Genomic DNA, 9,568 nt, shown 5'->3' with positions numbered 1-9,568 from the left:
CATGTTGGAAGTACCACACATTGTTTTCTGTCTCCCTGAAATATAACAGTGTCTTTTCTTATAGGCAAGTATGTACTAAAGAAGTTGACTTTGCCCAAAGGGAGATACTGGCTTTTTCCCTTGAGTTCTGGAAGGTAGTTAATATCATACTTGATAGAAGTGTCTTTGTTTAGGTAAGGGCTGGCCACACTGTATTTTAGGGTGTGGCCACAACCAATAGTCTTAAAGTAGCGGGGGTTGGGGGTGGTGTTAGATATGCCAAAAAGACCAACCATATGATATAAGGTAGGGGCTTTGGGTTATTCTGTATCAGTCAACCTGGAGACTGAGTTCAACCAATCTCCAGGCAATCAATCATGCCTATATAATGACACCCAAATAAAAGCTATGGACTAAAGCTTAAGATAGCTTTCCTGGTTGGCAAAACTTCATGCATATGCCACATATTGAGGCAAAGAAGGTGATACTTCCTAACTCCATGGGAGAGGACAATGGAAGCTTCTTCATAACCCTCCCAGACTCTATCCTATGTGTCTCTTCCTATAGCGGAATTTTCCTCCAGCCTCAGTGAGATGTAATTGACATATGACATTGTACAAACTTGAGGGGTACAACATAATGATTTGATATACATATATATTGCAAAATGATCACCACAATGAAGTTAGTTAACACATCCATCACCTCATTTTCATTAGTTTTCATTTTATCTGTATCCCTTCCCTGTAATAAACCATAACCATGACTATAATAGACTTCAGTAAGTTCTGTGAGACCTTCTAGAAGGTTATCTGACCTAAGAGTGTTTGAGAAAACTTCCAAATGTGCAGCTGGTGTCAGAAGTGAGGGCAGTCTTGTGGACTATGCCCCTAAACCTCACAGTTTGGTTGACACTGGGTAGTAACATATACATGTCTGCTATGAAATATGGCCTCCAGCCCATCGACTGTGTGCCTGTCCAAAGTGCTACTTTATACATGGGGGTCAATTTACCCTACTTTTGTGCAAAATCTAAGTTCACTGCACTGATAAGAGGGCAATCTTCTTATAGAAAAGAAAACTAAAGGTTTTTATTTGTTTTTTTTTCTTTTTTGAAGAGATGAAAATTCTTTGTGTTTTATAAATTTCACTCAGATTTTTGAAATTATTCTGTTTAATGATTAGGAATAGAACTGTGAATTCAGGTAAGTTCCATCCTAGGTGCTAATTGCAGTTGGTCGGTAATCTCTCTCACACAGAAATGTATGAAAAGTATTCTACAGTGATAAAACTCAGGCACTCCACTTCCTAAATGCTGCTTCATTCTCCCAATTTTCTCATCTTCCTGACCTATTGAAATAGTATTTTATCTCTTCCAACCTATGTTCTAGGTACCCCAGAGATTCTTTCATCTGTTAAATACTCTTTGATGGGAGATAAGCCTGAGGTCAATTTCATCAGCTCTTATTTTTAAAAAATGAAAACTTGACCTTTTTAAATGAAAGGCCTCATTCTGCTCAGCAGAATTTTTATATTTTTAGTTTATGTCTACGGTGGTATTTAATTATTTTTATTTGTGTAAAATGATCACCATTCATATCAGTCAGCTTCAGCTGCTACTGCTGCAGTACTGCTAATGTTAAGAAGGAGAAGGGGGGGGGGGCGCCTGGGTGGCTTGGTCAGTTGGGCGTCCGACTTCGGCTCAGGTCATGATCTCACGGTCGGTCGTGAGTTCAAGCCCCGCCTCGGGCTCTGTGCTGACAGCTCAGAGCCTGGAGACTGTTTCAGATTCTGTGTCTCCCTCTCTCTCTGACCCTCCCCTGTTCATGCTCTGTCTCTCTCTGTCTCACAAATAAATAAACGTTTAAAAAAAATTTTTTTTAAAAAGAAGGAAAAGGGGGAGGGAGAAGAATCATTTAAAATCTCAGAAAGTTGTATTTATTTCTAGCTCTTGTTACATGTCCACTGTGAAATGGCATAATTCTGCTTTATAACTTCTTTGGATACAGATTAAAAGAGCACACCCCTGCTCAGTTTGGGACTACCAATTTCATGATAAATGGAAAAGAAAACATTGTGAGACCATGCAATGACTTCTAAAGTTTCTGCTTTGAAATTGCTTACATCACTTCTGTTTACATTCAATGGACCATATCTAGTCACCAGGATAAGCCTATTCAAGGGATCAAAGTCCCAAAGTTCCATTCAATCATAGCATCATACTCAGAGTTCAAGATTTCATGATAATCTTTTCATTAGAACTGGCTGTTTCTTCTCTTGATCCAGAGATCTGTGATCTGGAAAAAACAACTTGTTTGTATCCTACACACCCAACATACAATGAAGGTAAAAAGTCCTAGAAACCACAATAAACACTTCCTTTTGGGAAGGAGAAGACTTAACGTTACTCACTGTTCATAGCAGTTTTGAAACCCTGCTGAACAGATACCAGAAAGTCCCCTACCTGGGTGGGGAATGCTGCTTAACTAGGTCTCAATTCTGCTTCCTACAGTAGCCTGCAATTCATTGTCCTTCCTGACCATTATGGAAAACAGCATGGCAGTTCCTTAAAATTTTTTAAATAAAACTACCACATGATCCAGCAATCTTACTCTCAGTTCTATACCCAAGGAAATAAAATCTGTCTCTCAAAGAGGTATCTTTACCCCCACATTCACTATGATAGCGATTATGATATGATTATGATAGCCAAAATATCATATGTTCAAATGTTCATCAACAGATAAGTGGTAGATAGAGAAAAACTGTGGTATATACATATATAGAATAATAAGAAAGAAAGAAATATTGTCATTTGCTATAACATGGATGAACATGGATGACCTTATGCGAGTGAAATAAGCCAGACACAGAAAGGCAAATACTGCATGATCTGACTTATGTGTAGAATCTAAAAAAGTTGAACTCTTAGAAACAGAGAGTACAGTAGTGGTAACCAGAGGCTGAGGACTGAGGGAAACAGGGAGATACTACTCAAAGGGTACAAAATACCAGATATGCAGGATAAATAATTTCCAGTACAGCATGGTGACTATAATTAAATAATATAGTGTTATACATGAAATTTTCTGAGAGTAGGTCATATGTGTGTATATTTATATATGTGGATGTGTGTGTGTGTCAGGGGTGCCTGGGTGGCTCAGTCAGTTGGGCGTCTGACTTCGGCTCAGGTCATGATTTCACGGTTCATGGGTTCAAGCCCCACGTCGGGCTCTGTGCTGATAGCTCGGAGCCTGGAGCCTGCTTCTGATTCTGTGTCTCCTCTCTCTGCCTCTCCTCTGGTCATGCTCTGTCTCTCTCTGTTTCTCAAAAATAAATAAATGTAAAAAAAAATTAAGTGTGTGTGTCATATGTGGATACATGTATATATGTGTGTGTGCGCATAATATACGTTATATATAATAATAAGTATATAGTAATGGATGGAAAAGCTATATTTATGCCTATGTCCTTACCAAAAGGCTGAGTTTTAATCAGTCTTTTTTATTCACAGTTGATTCTATTTTATAGCCCAGGTTGAAAACCATCATTAATGGTCTGTTAAATTCAGCCATAGTAACCAGGAAGCACTACTGACACACTGTTTCCTACATCTCTGCCTAAGGCCTTGAGGTCATTTGGTATTCTGCCTTCCAAGTTATTGTAGCAAACCTTATATTGAATATCTCACCACTGCAGAACTAGGGCTCCATTTTTCTAGCTTCAGTAACAAGTTCTTCATGATCTACTGCTCACCTAAAAGCCAATACCAACTCAGTTTTTGTTACAGCAGGTCTCTACTTGGTATACCAAGAATTGACTTGGTCAGTTTAGGCAAGACATATTGTGGGAATAAGTGATCCAAAATTCTCATTGGCTTACAATAACAAACATGATTTCTTGTTCACCCTTCATGTCCATCACAGGTTAGCTTTAGTTCTGCCTCACAACATGTTCACTCCAGGACCCAGGCTGAAGGGGAAGCCCAATCCACACATCCAGGCCTCGTGAAAAGAGGAAGAGAAAGGTGGACAGAACCATGCAATGGCTCTGAAAGCTTCTGGTGGAAAGAGGTATGTGCCGCTTCTGTTCATATTTCATTTTCAAACAGTTACAAGGTCTACTCTTCTATCATATAGATCAAAGAAAGATAACCTTCCTACTGGGAGAAGCAGTAAATACCTTCAACAAAACTAAATCTGACATACCATTATTCATAGATAAGGCATTTTTATTTAATCAGTGACTGTGACAGTGATGTATGATGGATGTTTGGAATACAATAAAATATGCAACTATCCCCTTTTAATTACTAAGGACCTTCAAGTCATATCACCCTTGCTAGTAGGTAAACAAGTATAGAGGACATACACAGATAACTTGGTCTATCTGACTCCAGTCTCATCCTCCTCCAATCTTGCTATAAGCACTTTTTATTTTGCACAACAAATTATCACAAAGTTAAGCAACTCAGGATAATACCCATTAATTATCTCACAGTTCTGTAGGTCAGAAGTCTTGGTGGGTCCAGCAGGGTCCTCCACTTAGCATTTCACAGGTCAAAATCAAGATGTTGGCCAGCTGAGCTCTTACCAGAAGCCTCCGGAAGTAATCCATTTCCAAGATATTCAAGTTATTAGCAGAATCCAGTTCTTTGCAGTTAAAGGACTGAGGTCACCATTTCCTTGCTAGCTGTCAGTCAGGAATTCTCCTTTAGCTCTCTGGAGTTACCCACATTTTCTCACTTCATCCTCTCCATCTTCAAAACAAGCAACAGCACAGTGAGTCCTTCACATGCTTCAGATCTTTCTGACTTCCTCTTCTGACACCAGCTAGAGGAAACTGTGCTTTTAAAGACCCATGTGATTAATCAGCAAAACTAAAAGGCAGCCAACACAATGGGAGAAGATATCTGCAAATGACATATCAGATAAAGGGTTAGTATCCAAAATCTATAAAGAACTTATCAAACTCAACACCCAAAAACCAAACAGTCCAGTGAAGAAATGGGCAAAAGACATAAATAGACAATTTTCCAAAGAAGACACCCAGATAGCTAACAGTCACATGAAAAAATGCTCACCATCACTCATCATCAGGGAAATGCAAATCAAAACCACAATAAGATACCACCTCACGCTGTCAGAATGACCAAAATTAACAACTCAGGCAACAACAGATGTTGGCGAGGATGCAGAGAAAGAGGAACCCTTTTGCACGGCTGGTGAGATTGCAAACTGGTGCAGCCACTCTGGAAAACAGTATGGAAGTTCTTCAAAAAATTAAAAATAGAACTACCCTATGACAATTGCACTACTAGGTATTTATCCAAGGGATACAGGTGTGCTGTTTCAAAGGGGCACATGCACCCCAATGTTTATAGCAGCGCTATTGACAATAGCCAAAGTATGGAAACAGCCCAAATGTCCATCGGCTGATGAATGGATAAAGAAGATGTGGTATGTGTATAAAAATATATATATAATGGTATATTACTCAGCAATGAAAAAAATGAAATCTTGCCATTTGCAAAAACGTGGATGGAACTGGAGTATATTATGCTAAGTGAAAGTAGTCAGTCAGACAAATATCATATGACTTCACCCAAATGTGGAATTTAAGATACAAAGCAGATGAACATAAAGGAAGGGAAACAAAACTAATATAAAAACATGGAGGGGGACAAACCATAAGAGACACTTAAATACAGAGAACAAACTGAGGGTTGCAGGATGGGTTGGGGGAGGATGGGCTAAATGGGCGAGGGGCATTAAGAGGCACACTTGTTATGAGCACTGGGTGTCATATGTAGGGGATTAATCACCGGATTCTACTCCTGAAATCATTATTACACTATATGCTAGCTAACTTGGATATAAATTTTAAAAAATAAAAATAAAAAAGACCTGTGTAATTAGCTCAGGCCCACCTGGGTAGTAGCCCTATCTTAAGGTCAATTGTGCCATATAACATAATGTAATAACAAGGATGATATCTCATTATATTTACAGGTTTCAGGGATTAAGGAAGGAATCTTTGAAGGCCATTTTAGAAACTTTACTTACTATGGCATCCTTTTGCAGACTTAAAATATGCAAAATGAATTGTAAAATGACTGCTTATATTGAATTAATTTTTTTTCAATGATCTTTAATGTCTCACTAAAGCTAGTAAGATAAAATCCAGATTATTTTCCCTGTTTTAGAAAAACCATCACATACTACTTAGACCAGCTACTGCATAACTTAACCTGTCACTAACTTCCAAAATGAACTCTTGATTCAGGGTGGTAAATTCTCTTTTGCAAATTCATGTTGGTTATTTCTACCTTTACTAGTTTGTTAGGGTGTTATTTTGTACGTGTGATATTCTCCTACCTTCTCTCCATCTGTTCAAGTTGTCTGATTTCTTTAAATGGAAACATAAACTTTATATTACTCATTACTTCAACATAAATTTATTGACTGTATAGCAAATGTCGGGCACTGTTCTAGGCTTAAAGAATTCATGGTAACCAGTGGAGATAAGGCCCATGCCCTTGTGGAGCTTATATTCTAAGGAGGAGAGACCAAAGTCCTCTCTAATCACAAAACCATGGCAAATCTTTCCTTATCAGACTGAAGTGTTTAACTGTGGCACATACCTGATGCATTTTATACCATGGATTATATCATGTGCATGTTTCCATGCCTCTACACTGTCTACCCAATGAGATCCTGACCTCCTGCTAGATATGTATAGTATAATATTCTCCATAACTGCTAGGATTCTGCCTTGAGGATTGAAGTAAGTATTTACTCATTGAATGATCAATTCCTGTACTCGAGTTTGGCCAAAGATTGAAGTATTTTTTCCCCAAGAGCCACAACTTAAATCTCTTTGCAAACATGTTTTTAGGGGGAAAAATTCAAGAAAGTGGAATACTGACTAGAGGACAAGCAGTATCAGGAAGAAAAGTGGAACTAGGATCAGTTTTCTAAAACATCCATACCCTATAGAATCGTCTTCTGAATGGTTTAGAAGTGTATCTGCTCCCTGTGACAAGGAAGTTCACAACTAAATATTGGAGGTAATTAAATATTACTTCTACCTGGCAGAGCATCTGTAAGAAGACATTCTTACAGGATGGCAAAGTGGAACTATTTAACATGTGAATGAGAAACTTGGCGTATATCACTGAACTTCAGAATATTTTAAAATTGTGCAGTATTGCTCCTCTGTGTAGAGTTCAAGATGGTAAACTGAGAGCACGCCAAGACCATAAAAGAAAGGGGAGCATTAGCAGAAGGTAGATTTGAACAAATTTCTGGAAGATGGGTGTTGGAACATTAACTAATGAAGCAGAGGAAAGAATGCTCTAACTTCAAAAAGATTTGAAGAGAATGCAGCAAAGAAGCATTTATTCAACCAACAAAGCCCTAGAAAGATTATCTTGACATTCTCAATACAATGTAGAGCAGGAGTTAGAAGTGGGACTAGGAAGAAAATTAACTCACAGTCTGTATAACATGTATAGAACTTCCTTTCCACCATCTTTAATTCCTCCTCACCAGCATATAGTAGATAATCAGGCATATGGTTCTGGCATTTACCTCAATCAAGAGAAAGGGATGGAAGCAGAGTTCTTTCAAAGAAAGAACTTTAAGAAATTAATTAATAAAGTGTCTAGGGAGAATTTTGTTATTGAAAATAAATGGCTGAGAATCAGCATACCTTTGAGGGAAAACAATGTATGGCATAAAAAAGAAGGACCAAAACAAACAACAGAGGAGGAGATGACCCCAGAGTAAATAGAGATAAATCAAGGAAGAAAAAAGCAATTTAAAATATTATAATTAGTATTCTAAGGAATAGCCCAGACAATATGATATCCATAAATCATGAACAGGCTGCCATGGAAAAAATAACAGTAAAAGAAACCAGAAAGACCTCTTGGGAAATTATAAAATAATATTAATAAAATAAAAATTTCAATAGTCAAGTTGGGAAATAAGATTAGGAAAACCTCACCAAGAATGGAAAGAAATGAAAAATATAAGAGCCAATTTGAAGACATACCAAACCAAAAATATCAGTATCTCTACCCAAGTAATAGGATTTTCAAAAACAGATTACAGAAAACCTAGAGAAGAAAAACAAATTACTAAGTAAATAATCAGAATTTCTCAATGCTGAATTCCTGTGTCTTCAAGATGAAATGAAGATACCAGCACAGGAAATAAAGATTCCCCATCCAGGTCCATCATTGTGAGATTTGAAAACACAGCAATAAAAAAATCCTAAAAAAAAAAAAAAAAATTAGAAGAATGAGGCACAAAGGTATTTTGTTACTTGCTTAAAGTCTTCAGGGTGAAGGATAGCAGAACGTGCTACCCCAAAATATGCCACTTTGGCATGTGGAGCTGAAGGCAATTAAGACTCAAGAAAAGCTTTTTACCTCTTGTCTTAACTGCCTAAAAGAATTTAGAAAGAGGCCTACATCAGGAAGAGTGTCATTACCAGAAATAACTTTTCATCTAAGAAACTTTTCTGCATGACACTGCAAACATTTGTTTATCAAACGTTTCCTCTTCTCAGCTTCCTGTGAATTGCCTTCCTCCTCTTTGGAGCCCCAGAGCTCTGTAACTTTCCTTAGTTCAGGAGGGTATATAAGCCTCAATTGCCTGGCTGCCTTTGAGTGTCCTATCTTTGTGAGGCTCTCATATGTATAAAATTAATGTTTATCCTGCTTAAATAATAATATAATTATTAGACCAGTCAGAGAACCTAGAAGAGAAGAAGGGAAAGCTTTTCCTCCCATACAGTCTGGCACCCTTAAAGGGATTTCTAGTGGCTGGATATTACTTGTCAGAACTGACAAATGTCTTATCTTGATTATTGTGGTAAGTTTCACAGGCATATATAAATGTCAGAGCTTATATATCATTATATATACTATTCACGTGCAGTCTATTGTATTTCAGTAACACCTCAACAAACCATTTCATACATTCACACCACACATTTTTTAAAAGCATGATGTTATGGGCTGAATTTATCTTCCCCAAATTCATTTGTTAAAGTAATAACCCCGGCACCTCAAAATGTGACTGTATTTGGGAATAGGATCATTAAAGAAATAATTAAATTCATTGGAGATCATTATGTTGGGAAAATAAGTTATGCACCATAAGATGGCCTTCAGGACTAACATAAGCTCTAGTCCCTAGCTTAGAGACTCCTCTTCCGGGTTCTCCCTGTTCTACATGCTCCGTGCTAAATTGTCACGAATGCAGAAGGGACAACCCCTTAAATTACCCCTCCCGCTTGAGTTCGGGGCTCAGACCTTGGGAGAGACTATCTTCTCTGAGCCCATCCATGTAAATAAACCTCTGATCCACCAAGATCTCTGAGTGCCCCTTGGTTTCTCCGCCAGCGATCCAGCCTGGTTCTGTAATAATTAAGGTGGGGCCTATCTAATATGACCGGTATTTTTATAAGAAGAAATTAGGACATACTGATAAGAAGAGATTATATTCACAGGGAAGACCATGTAAAGACACAGGGAAAAAATAGAAGAGGCCTCAAAAGGAAACCTTCTACCTTGCCA

The sequence above is a fragment of the Panthera tigris genome, chromosome D4, assembly GCF_018350195.1.
Source record: "Panthera tigris isolate Pti1 chromosome D4, P.tigris_Pti1_mat1.1, whole genome shotgun sequence".
In the NCBI taxonomy this organism is placed as follows: Eukaryota; Metazoa; Chordata; class Mammalia; order Carnivora; family Felidae; genus Panthera; species Panthera tigris.
The sequence above is the reverse complement of the archived record's forward strand: the minus strand, read 5'-3'. Positions refer to the sequence as shown.